This window comes from Sus scrofa, chromosome 12 (genome assembly GCF_054392235.1).
Source record: "Sus scrofa isolate SSC_HxYL_T2T_F1_AM1 chromosome 12, Sscrofa_HxYL_maternal_Yorkshire_Landrace_v2.0, whole genome shotgun sequence".
NCBI lineage: Eukaryota > Metazoa > Chordata > Mammalia > Artiodactyla > Suidae > Sus > Sus scrofa.
The window spans coordinates 4,955,255-4,968,134 of record NC_139394.1 but is presented as its reverse complement, the minus strand read 5'-3'; positions in this window follow the sequence as shown (position 1 = coordinate 4,968,134).

The window sequence follows — 12,880 nt, the reverse complement described above, 5'->3', positions numbered from 1 at the left end:
TCGGATGAATTGACCACATCTGTAGTTGTATAATGATCATAACAATCTGACTTCACAGGATTCCCATCCCACAGCCCAGGCACATCCCCCCACCCCCCAAACTGTCTCCTCCGGAGACCATAAGTTTTTCAGTGTCTGTGAGTCAGCATCTGTTCTGTAAAGAAGTTCTGTCTGTCCTTTTTTCAGATTCCACATGTCAGTGAAAGCATTGCATGTTGGTGTCTCATTGTCTGGCTGACTTCACTTAGCATGATGGTTTCTAGGTCCATCCATGTTGCAAAAAATGCTGGTATTTCGTTCTTTTTGATGGCTGAGTCATATTCCATTGTGTATATGGACCACCTCTTCTGGATCCACTCCTCTGTCGATGGACATTTAGGTTGTTTCCATGTCTTGGCTCTTGCAGATAGTGCTGCCGTGAACATCGGAGTACGTGTATCTTTGCGAGTCGTGGTTTTCTCTGGGTAGATACCCAGGAGTGGGATTGCTGGATCAAATGGTAGTTCTATGTTTAGTTTTCTGAGGATTCTCCATACTGTTTTCCACAGTGGTTGCACCAATTTACAATCCCACCAAGAGTGTGCTAGGGTTCCTTTTTCTCCACACCCTCTCCAGCACTTATTGTTTGTAGACTTTTGGATGATGGCCATTCTGGCTGGTGTAAGGTGGTACCAGGAACAATTTTTGTATCCAGTTACTCACTCACATTTTCTTTCTTTCTTTTTTTTTTTTTTTTTTTTTTTTTTTGTCTTTTTGCCTTTTTCTAGGGCTACTTCCCGCAGCACATGGAGGTTCCCAGGCTAGGGGTCAAATCAGAGCTATAGCTGCCGGCCTATACTAGAGCCACAGCAACACAGGATCTGAGCCGCATCTGCCACCTACACCATAGCTCATGCCAACGCCGGATCATTAACCCACTGAGCAAGGCCAGGGATCGAACCCACAACTTCTTGGTTCCTAGACGGATTCATTAACCACTGCGCCACAATGGGAACTCCTCACATTTTCATAAACTTCAAAAAAACCCCTATGAGGAAGAGTTCGCTGAGTGGCTCAGAGGTTAATGAACCCAGCTAGTATCCGTGAGGATGCAGGTTTGATCCCTGGCCTTGCTCCGTAGGTTAGGGATCTGCCATTGCTGTGAGCTGTGGCTGCAGCTCAGATCTTGGGTGGCTGTAGCCATGGTGTCGGCCGGCAGCTGTAGCTCTGATTCAACCCCTAGCCTGGGAACCTCCATATGCCGCGGGTGAGGCCCTAAAAAGCAAAAAAAAAAAAAAACAACAAAAAACCCGAAGAGTCCCAATGATTTATTGCTATGGAAAGAGCAAGAACAAAAAGGTCTTGACCTGGAAGCAACTGGGTGGAACAGAGGTGGACAAAGCAGGAGAACTGTGAGCCCTGCTAGGACTGTCCTTTAACGCTGGAAGCCCCCTGGATGCGCTGACTCAGAAACCTGAGCCCCGGAACGATGAGACAGAGGAGCAGTGTTATTCGTGGCAGGTGGGATAGTAACGACGAGAACCTGAGCAACGGCTTCTGAAAAGAGGCAGGAAAGAGAGACAGGCTGCGTTCAAAGAAAGCTCAGTGGTGGGGCCAGCCTCACCGGACAGATGGTCGGCAAGATATCGCCTTCCTGGCCCGGGCTTGGAATCCTTCCTTAGACTTCACTCCCGCTGGACCAGCCTCAGGGTGGAACTTACTCTCGGGGCTCGTGGTCCAGGCGGGACTGGGTCAGGAAAGGGTGGAAGCTCTTCACGACCGCAGTTTCTTTTCTTTCCTTTTTCTTTTTTTCTTTCTTTTTTCTTTTTTCTTTTTTTTTTTTTTTTTTAGGGCTGCACCTGCAGCATATGGACGTTCCTGGCTAGGGGTCAAATCAGAGCTGCAGCTGCCAGCCTACACCACAGCCACAGCCATGCCTGATCTGAGTCGCATCTGTGACCTATGCCACAGCTCATGGCAAGACCAGATCCTTAACCCACTGAGCAAGGCCAGGGATCAAGCCTGAAATTCATGGATACTAGTCAGGTTCTTAACCCACTGAGCCGCAATGGGAACTCCTAGTATGACAGTTTTCTCTCGTGGAACTGATGGCGTGGTCCTGCCAAAATTGTACTTCAAAAGCGTGAGGATGAGACCTCCAGGAAAGCCAGCTGAAGATGTATTTTATAGCAAAAGGAGGAAGGACTTGGTAACAATGGTGAGACCAGATAGGAGGGAAATATCGGGCGAAATGTGTTGCGCTCATCCCCAGAATTCGAGTCGGCTCTGAGGGTAAAGATCACCCAGAAAGGGCTTCGTCTTAGGCTGGCTTCCCAGAAGCGGAGGGGGAGGCAGGGATGTGGCTTCGCGGAAGCAGAGGCGGAGGCCTCGCAGCCAAGGGCTCTTCAGGACGTACCTGTCGGGGAGAGAACGGAAGGGCAGTCCATGTGGTCTCAGGCAGGTCTGGACCTGAGCCACAGATCCCATCAGCTGTTCTGACCTCAGGAAGGGCTGGGCCTCTGCAGCCCTGCCCTGAGGCCTCGGCTTCCAGGAGTGGGGCAGGGCGGGACGTCCCAGACGGTCAGGCGAAGGGCTCCCTTCTGCCAAGGGCAATGCTCCATGGGGGTCAGTGCCCATAGCCTGGCTTTGGGCTTGTTCCCTCCGTCACCTGTCTTTCCCCTTCTGAGGTTTATCTTCTCTGTCAGAAGACTGCTCATGGGGGTAGCAACAGAAACACCAGATAGAACTTTCCCTGCGTGTGCTCTGTTCCTCTTCCTTTGTGTACGATGCTGGGACACGGTTCTGGAAGGAAGCTGTAATTGCTGGCTCTTCTCTGGCAGTGATTTTGGCTAAGCTGCTGAAGCACACGTTATAAAAATGACTGTCGCTGGCGAATGCCAAAGGATTCTGGTTTTGGCTCCCCACGCCTGCTTCCCAGAGGAAGCATAGCCTATCTCGTACGTGTCTGTAGTGATGTGTGATGGGGTTGGAGGAATTCTGTGCTTTGCATATTTGGGAGAGTTGGTCTTATGGATGAAGGCATTTTTAAAGTTTCTCTTTATTTCCCTGGAAGATAGATAACATTTCTATTCTTTTTTGTGGTGGTGGTTTTGTTTTTTGTCTTTTTAGGGCCACGTCCCGCGGCATATGGAGGTTCCCAGGTTAGGGGGTCGAATCGGAGCTGTAGCTGCCAGCCTACCCCACAGCCACAGCAACGTGGGATCCGAGCCACATCTGCTACGTACACCACAGCTCAGGGCAACGCCGGATCCTTAACCCACTGAGCAGGGCCAGGGATTGAACCTGCATCCCCACACATACTAGTTGGGTTCTTAACCCACTGAGCCACAGCGGGAACTCCTGTACGGCATCTTCTAAGGAGTATGGTTCAGTGGGTTTTGCGATATGGTTTGGTACATTCGCAAAGCTCTTTCAAATTTCCTACGTGTGTTACTGGATTAGTAACACCCAGGCCACCTCCTGTGTGTCTCCTTTTCTTTTATCCAGAACCCTTCACTTCTGACACTTTTAGCTGTCAAATGTGTGTGTGGTGGGGTGGGGATTGTGGTTTCCCCACACCAAGCTATTCTGTGACACCAGCTGGGTGTCCTTAAATTTTTTTTTTTTTTTTTTGTCTTTTTAGGGCCACACCTGAAGCACATGGAGCTTCCCAGGCTGGGGATGGAAATGGAGCTGTAGCCACTGGGTACACCACAGCCACAGCAATGCCAGATCCTTAACCCACTGAGCGAGGCCAGGGATCGAACCTGCATCCTTATTGTTACTGGTCAGATTCGTTTTTGCTGAGCCACAACGGGAACTCCTGGGTGCCCTTAAATTAACTCTGATTCAGTTCTGACATCATCGACCCGGAGACAGCATCAGATCCCCCGGGTTCAGGGCTCAGTCCCCCAGCACTGCCCCGCCTCCACTTCGGAGGCTAGTCGCACGTACAGGTGGTCACCGGTGCTTCTGACCAATCGGCTATAAATCTGAGCTTCTCAGGACTCCCTCCTCTGGTTGTGATGCCAGAAAGATGATGCCAGAATCCAGGTTCTTGTTCATGGCAGTTGAAGAATGAACTCTGCTGACACACAGGCAGCAAGCAAGCAAAGCAGATAGCTCCCAGGGTTACTGGGGCGGGGGGGAAGAGCCCCCCTTTCTCTATTGTCCTATAAGGGTTTTTATCCCTTAAAGATGCGGGTACCGGAGTTCCCGTTGTGGCGCAGTGGTTAACGAATCCGACTGGGAGCCATGGGGTTGCGGGTTCGGTCCCTGCCCTTGCTCGGTGGGTTGACGATCCGGCGTTGCCGTGAGCTGTGGTATGGGTTGCAGACGCGGCTCGGATCCCTCGTTGCTGTGGCTCTGGCGTGGGCCGGTGACTACAGCTCTGATTGGTCCCCTAGCCTGGGAGCCTCCATGTGCCGTGGGAGTGGCCCTGGAAATAGCAAAAAGACCAAAAAAAAAAAAGATGCGGGTACCAACATGGGGTCCAGAGAGATGTGGTCTTCTCCCTTTGGCCTTGCTCAGTGACCTTTGTCAGTCCTTGTCCAGTAGGGTCCTGGGGTGGAAATGTCCCATAAGTCTCATAGTTTCTTCGTCCTTTTCTTCCCGTAGACGGAGTCACAAGGGATTAGGGATGAATGTCCATCTGGGTGCAGGTCCACGCCCTACAGTCGACAAGGCCCGTGGGGATGTCACTCCCTGGAGCCCTTAAGCCACACATGCTCATCAATGGCCACAACAAAGACGGCACCCAAGCCCATGCGCCTCCACTGACGACCTGCCTCGGTTTGATGAATTTTCCGCAGAGACTCCCAGGACTTGGAGAGACCCTTGCTAATGTTGACCAGTTTATTAATGGATGTGCTAGGGAGTTCCCGTCGTGGCGCAGTGGTTAACGAATCCGACTAAGAACCATGAGGTTGAGGGTTCGATCCCTAGCCTCGCTCAGTGGGTTAAGGATCCGGCGTGGCCGTGAGCTGTGGTGTAGGTCGCAGACATGGCTCAGATCTGGTGTTGCTGTGGCTCTGGCGTAGGCTGGTGGCTATAGCTCCGATTAGACCCCTAGCCTTGGAACCTCCATGTGCTGCAGGTGCAGCCCTAAAAAGACAAAAGACAAAAATAATAATAATAATAACAATAAATAAAGGATGTGCTAAAGGATACAGACGAACAGCCTGATGGAGCGTTTCGGAGGCTGAGGTCTGGGAGGCTCCTGAGGCTTCTGTCCTGGGGGAGCCGGGGTGCATCACCGCCCCGAATGAGAATGCATTCACCCCCTGTGAACAGAAGCCCATGCTCTTGGGATGTTTATGGAGCCTTCCTCACAAGGGCACGATGAATTAGTACGTCCATTTCCAGCCCGTCTCCTCTCTCTGGAGAAGCAGGGAGAGGGGGCTGAAAATTCCAAGCTTCTAATCATGGCCGGGTCTTCTGGTGACCAGCCTCCATCCAGGAGCTGTCCAGGAGCCCCCCTGGAGTGGCCTCATTAGAACAAAAGACATTCTGGAGTTCCTGTCCTGGCTCAGCAGGAATGAACCCAACCAGTATCCATGAGGTCGAGGGTTTGATCCCTGACCTCGCTCAGTGGGCTAAGGATCTGGCGTTGCCCTGAGCTGTGGTGTAGGTCTCAGACACGGCTCCGATCTAGCATTGCTGTGGCTGCGGTGTAGACCGACAGCTGTAGCTCCGATTAGACCCCAGCCTGGGAACCTCCATATGCCGCAGGTGTGGCTCTTCAAAACAAAACAAAACAAAACATTCCTATCATCTAGGAAGTTCCAGGGGATGTAAATGTTCCTAAGCAGGAACAGAAATCACATATTAGAGCCAAAGATATTCCTAGTGCTTTGTCTTGCCTTTTCTACGGCCGCTCCTGCGGCATATGGAGGTTCCCAGACTAGGGGTCTAACCGGAGCTGTAGCCGCTGGCCTACGCCAGAGCCACAAGCAACGTGGGATCTGAGCCACACCTGTGACCTATACCGCAGCTCACGGCAGCGACAGATCCTTAACCCACTGAGTGAGGCCAGGGATCGAACCCACAACCTCATGGATCCTGGTCGGATTCATTTCCGCTGCGCCCCGACGGGAACTACTCTCATTTACCGATTTCTTTTTTTGCCATTCTTTCTCACATTTCAGATCTCTTTAGGGTCATTTTCTTTTTTCGAGAAATGCATTCTTTAGATGTTCCTGTAGTGAGTTTCTATTGGTGATAAGCCCAGTTTTTAGGTATCTGATAATGTCAGTGGTTCAGCCTGCTCCTGATGGTTTTCTTGGAGACGCAAAGCTAGGCTGATGTTTTCTCTCAGCACTTTAAAGATGCAATTCTATTGCCCCACTGCCAAGGGGCCACTGGGACAGTTTTCCAGTTAACCTAGGGCATGGGGGTGCGTGCTTGGAAAGAGCGGGTGCATTCTTTTATTTTAGGGCCACGCCCTCGGCCTATGGAGGTTCCCAGGCGAGGGTGCGAATCAGAGCTGCAGCGGCCCGCCTCCACCACGGCCACAGCCACGCCAGGTCCCAACTGCGTCTGTGATCTACACCGCAGTTTGCAGCAACACCGGCTCTTTAACCCACTGAGTGAGGCCAGGGATCAAATGCACATCCTCATGGGTACTATGCCAGGTTCTTAACCCACCGAGCCACAGCAGAAACTCTTTTTTGTGTTCGTGTTTGTTTAAGGATATGCGTTCCTAAGTCAAGATTTATAAACAGGAAACTGTCCTGTGGGGACAGAGAAGAGGGGGCAGCGAAGGTCTTTATTTTTGTTTGGAGACTCCCCTGGCATCAGGTGACTTGGCTAACATCATTAAACAAGAGGAACTACAGAGCCCTGGACGAAAGAGACTGGCTGTACTTCTCAGCACAGCCCCGGGCGGCGGAGCAGGAGGGAGGAAGGACCTGCACGGCCCGAGCTGGTGTTGGTCATGCAAACGGCCAGAGATGGAGCGGAGGCCCCGAGCTCACCCTGGAGGGTCAGTCGGGGAGCAGTACGAAGAGCAGACTTTAGTAACCAGAGGTGCGTCCTCCCGCCCTGGTCCGGCATCCAGATGCAAAGTTAGCTCTCTTTCTGGCCCAGGCCTCCTATCGAAATACTTGTAGGCATTTTAAGGGAGGCTGAAAGTTTGTCTTGAGGCGGCTGGGCCTTGATTGCCTTCAGCTCCAAGTAGTTGGCTTGCCACGGAGGCGCTCTCTGGGGAGACGCGTCCTGAACCCCTTTCCTTCCTGAAGGCTCCATCCTGGGCAGTCCAAGAACAAGGCTACTCTTACAAAACCGAAGTACAAGTGTTTCACAAATCAGGTAGTTAGCATGGACGCCATACCTTCGCTGCCCTCTTCTCTGTCCCCACAGGACAGTGACCAGTGGGTTAAGGACCCAGCGTTGTTGCTACAGTGGCTCGGTTCGATCCGTGGCCCAGGAACTGCCACATGTGGACGTGTCTCCCCAGAGAGTGCCTCCTCGACAAGCCAACTATTTAGAGCTGAAGGTGTGGAAAAAAAAAAAAAACATTATCGAATCTTCAGGCCTTATTCATTTGCCAGTTGCCCCAGTGGTCTGTGACAGTAAATAAAATAAAAATCGGGTCCGTGGTCCATTCCAGGATAATAATGAATTGTCATTTTTCTTAGTTTCTCATACTTTTGCGCAGCTTCTCAGCCTGTGTGTACCTTTTTGCGAATCTAGCATTTTTAAAATGAGTTTTATAGGTTTTCCTCGTTTGCATTCTTTTGATGCTTCCTTGGGATTAGATTGAACTTCAAGTGGAGTTCCCGTCATGGCTCAGTGGTTAACAAACCCAACTAGGAACCATAAGGTTGCGGGTTCGATCCCTGGCCTTGCTCACTGGGTTAAGGATCTGGCGTTGCTGTGAGCTGTGGTGTAGGTCGCAGACGAGGCTTGGATCCTGTGTTGCTGTGGCTCTGGTGTAGGCCAGCGGCTACGGCTCCAATTGGACCCCTAGCCTGGGAACCTCCATGTGCTGCAGGAGCGGCCCTAAAAAGACCAAAAAAAAAAAAAAAAAAAAAAAATGAAATTCACAAAGTGATGCTGTGTCCTTCTCAGATGTTGGTTTGTCCCATTACTAGTGACACTGACTTTGCGGTGTTTTTTTGTTTTTTTTTTTTTGTCTTTTTTTTGGTGGGGCCATACCCGAGGCATATGGAGGTTCCCAGGCTAGGGGTCTAATCGGAGATGTAGCTACCAGCCTTTGCCACAGCCACAGCAACACGGGATCCGAGCCTCATCTGCAACCTACACCACAGCTCACAGCAACGCTGGATCCTTAACCCACTGAGTGAAGCCAGGGATCGAACCCACAATCTCATAGTTCCTAGTTGGGTTTGTTTCTGCTGCGCCACAACGGAAACTCCTGTATCATTTTTTTAAAGATTCCGCATATAAGTGATATCACATGACATTTTTCTCTGACTTCACATAATAATCTCTAGGTCAGCCTATGTTGCTGCAAATGGCATTATTCTTTTTTATGGTTGAGTAATATTTCATTATATCTCTCTTTCTCACACCTTTTTATCCATTCATCTGTCGATGGACATTTAAGGTGCTTCCATGGCTTGGCTGTTGTAAGTACTGCTTCCATAAATGTCGGGGTGCTTGTGTCTTTTTGAAGCAGAGTTTTCTCTGGATAGATGCCCAGGAGTGGGATTGACTGCTGGGTCATATGGTTGCTCTAGTTTTAGTTTTTTTTAGGACCCTCCATACTGTTCTCCATGGTGGCTGCACCAATTTACATTCCCTGTGTCTTTGTTTGTTTGTTTGTTTGTTTTGTTTTGTTTTATAGGGCCGTGCCTGCAGCATATGGAGGTTCCCAGGCTAAGAGTCGAATTGGAGCTACAGCTACTGGCCTACACCACAGCCACAGCAATGCTAGATCCGAGCTGAGTCTGTGACCTACCCCACTGCTCATGGCAATGCCAGATTCTTAGCCCACTGAGCAAAGCCAGGAATCGAACTGGCATCCTCATGGGTACTCGTCGGGTTCATTACTGCTGAGCCATGATGAGAACTCCAGAGTTGTTTATTTTTTTTATTTTTTTATATTAAGCTGTATGAGCTGTCTGTATATTTTGGAAACGAATTCCTTGTTGGGAACATCATTTGCCAATATTTTCTCCCCATCTGTAGGTTCTCTTTTCATTTCGTGTTTGATTTCCTTTGCTGTACTATTAAATATTAATGGGCAGAAACTTCTGTTAGAGTCGGGAGACCAGAAGAGGGGGAGCGTTTGTGGCCGGTGACCACAGCAAAGGCTCAGCCAATGGAAAGCCATGAACTCTTTGTTATCTATAGCTCCCCGCTTTCTTTTCCTCTCTGTAAAAGCTACTTCCTTCCCTTGCCTTGCAGAGACTTGCACGTGGCTTGCCATGGTTGCAGACCCGGAGTTGCCGTTCTCTGCTGATTCCAAATAATCCCATTATCTGTGGAGCAATACGTATCCGTTTATTTCAGGTCTGTCTGTGCTGTTCCACCGTAAGAAAAAACGTTTCGGAGTTCCCGTCGTGGCTCAGCGGAAATGAATCTGACTAGTATCCATGAGGACGAAGGTTCAATCCCTGGCCTCGCTCAGTGGGTTAAGGATCTGATGTTGCCATGAGCTGTGGTGTGGGTCGCAGACGCGGCTCGGATCCTGTGTTGCTATGGCTGTGGTGTAGGCCGGCAGCTATAGCTCCGATTTGACCACTAGCCTGGGAACCTCCATATGCTGCGGGTGGGGCCCTAAAAAAAAAGACAAAAAAAAAAAAAAAAAAGGTTTCCATTATCCTTCATATGTTTACTTCCTTGCTTAATTCTCAAATACACCGAGGGTGGTTTCAGAATGACTAAGCCATAGCACTGTGTAAAACAAACCCACCAGTTAGAATTCAGCATTTGTTTGCAACTCTTTTTGTCTTTATTCTGAGAATTTAGCATGGAAATATTACCCCCCCACACCCCTGTATGGTTGTGAATAACATTTTAATAGAGTTAGGTTCATTTGTTTATCTTTGTATTCCGTCTTGGGGTTTCTCTCCATCTTGGTTGATCTTAATTTTTTTTTTTTTTTTTGGTCTTTTGTCTTTTTAGGATCCTTAACCCACTGAGCGTGGCCAGGGATCAAACCCACGTCCTCTGGCATACTAGTCAGCTTCATTAACCATTGAGCCATGACGGGAACTCCAATTTTAGTGTTTTTTTTTTAATCTTTTAATCTATTTTTAGGGCCACACCCACGGCATATGGAAGTTCCCAGGCTAGGGGTCTAATCGGAGCTGTAGCTGCCAGCCTACACCACAGCCACAGCAACACTGGATCCTTAACCCACTGAGCGAAGCCAGGAATCGAACCCACAACCTCATGGTTCCTCGTCGGATTCATTTCCGCTGCGCCATAATGGGAACTCCGGATTTTTTTTGGTCAAGAGTTAAACATATTTTTCCCTATAGCTCTGCCAACAGGATAGTTGTCGAGTTTTTAAATTTTTGCCACTATGAGAGATGGAAAATGGTATCACAGAAGCATTTCAGTTTGTGTTTCTCTTATGAATCAAATTGAACATGTTTCCATATGGTTAAGGGCCATTATTATATCTTTTTTTGAAAGAGTTGTTACTGTTGATTTTTTTTTTTTCCTTTTTTTTGATGGCCGCACCCGTGGCACATGGAAGTTCCCAGGCCAGGGATCTAATCCAAGCAGCAGCTGTGACCTATGCTGGATCCTTTAAGCCCCTGCACCTGGCCAGGGGTCAAACCCAAACCTTCGCAGCGACCCACGCTGCTGCTGCTGGATTCCTAACCCACTGCACCACAGCGGGAACTCCACCCGTGATGTTTGTGCCCATGTTTCTATTGGCTTTTGCACTTATTTCCTTTCATTTTTATGAGTTTAAAAAAACCTACTAGAGTTGTTAACCCTTTTACCATGATACTTATGTCAAATATTTTTCTCCAGTTTTGTATTTGTCTGTGGCTTTATGGTGGTTTTTTTGGGCAAATGAAATTTTATTATTTTTAGGTCGTCAAATCTATCGATGTTTTAGTGCTTCTGAATTTTGAGTTGTGTTTAGAAAACTTTTCCCTACACCTTAGCCAGAGAGGCATTTGCCCGTAAATTCTCGGTATTCTTAGCATTTCCTTTGTTACACTTAGATCTCTGAACCGTCTCGAGTTTATTCCTGTGTGTGGAGCAGGTTATAGATCTAGTTTGATCTCTTTCCAAATAGTTCTCTGTTGTCTGATCACCATGAGGTAGAAGGTCTGTTTGACCCCGTGATTTCCACATCTGCTTGGGTAGGTTTCTGGACTTTCTGTTCCATTCAGCTGGTCATGTATTCTTGCGACAGTACAGTGTTGTTTAAATAACACAGACTTGGTGTTCCCGTCGTGGCTCAGCAGAAACGAATCTGACTAGTATCCATGAGGACGCAGGTTCGATCCCTGGCCTCACTCAGTGGGTTAAGGATCTGCCGAGGCCATGAGCTGTGGTGTAGGTCGCAGATGTGGCTCGAATCCCAAGCTGCTGTGGGTGTGGTGTAGGCCGGCGGCTACAGCTCCGATTGGACCCCTAGCCTGGGAACCTCCATATGCCGTGGGTACAGCCCTAAAAAGACAAAAAAGAAAAATAATAATAGAGACTTTATAGTATATCTTAATATCAGGCTAGACCGCCCTCACAGCCTTTCTTTTTCAGGTTTTCTGAGCTATCCTTAGTGTTTATTATTCTTCCGTATGCATTTTAAATATGCATTTAGACTCTAGAAAAAATGTCTCGGTATTTTTATTGGACTTGCATTAAAGTTATAAATTTACTTGGGGAGAGCCGACACATTTATTGTGTTGGGTTATTCTTTCCAAGAACAAAGGATGACTCTCCATTTGTCTGAATCTACTTTTGTGACTTTCAGGAGTAATGCTTTCCTCATACTGATTTAGGACATTTCTTGCCGAATTCGTTGCTCATTTATTTCATCTTCTTGGTTACTACTGCAAGTGGGTTTTCTCTCCCTTATATCCTTTCCCTGGTCATTGATTATGTTTAGCAGTGTACTGATTTCTGTACCTTAATTTTATATCCTGCTACTTTGTCGATATTACATAGTATATTCTGTCACACACCATCATTCATCTGCACGTGAATTCTTTGCTAATTCTTATGCCTCTAACTGATTTATCTTTTCTAATTTACTCAGATTGAGTTCATCCAACAGTTTATCCAAATGTGGACCCAGATAAACGAGGCTCAGCCTTTATGTTTGGGTAGCCTGAGTGTGAACTTGAGGAGGCGGATTTGGAGGTCCTTACTGATAGTATGGGATCCTAAATGGATACTGAAATTCCCATGGAAGAACAAGCATGTAGGAATAGCTAGGAAAACCCGAAAAAGAAAAGCCGGGCGTTCTGAGGCACGAGCGTAGAGATGCTGCCACCTGCCCCCCAGAGCTGGTACTGCACCCTCCAGAGGGGAGTAAATTGGGACCAACTGGTGTTAATTAGCTTTGGAAACCTGAGCATTCAGTCTAAAAGGGAGTTCGCTTTTTTTCCCCCCTCCCTCTAGAGTTCGTCTGGGCTTCAGAGTTCAGATCCTGAAGATAGAGCACAAGAGGTAAGGTGGACTGAGATGTCTTTGGCTTAGCCCAAATTCTCATCCTGGGGTTTGCGAAACTGCAGGTCCACGGGAGGGTAAACAAGTGAAAGAGGGAGAACAAGCTCCTTGCTGCATCAGGCCTTCTTCATACGGTCACTTTTAAAGTCCTTGTGAAACGTATATCCTGAAAGTCATTTTACAGGAGTTCCCGTCGGGGCCCAGCAGAAACAAATCTGACTAGTATCCATGAGGATGCAGGTTCATTCCCTGGCCTTGCTAGTGGAGTAAGGAGCCGGCATTGCCATGAGCTGTG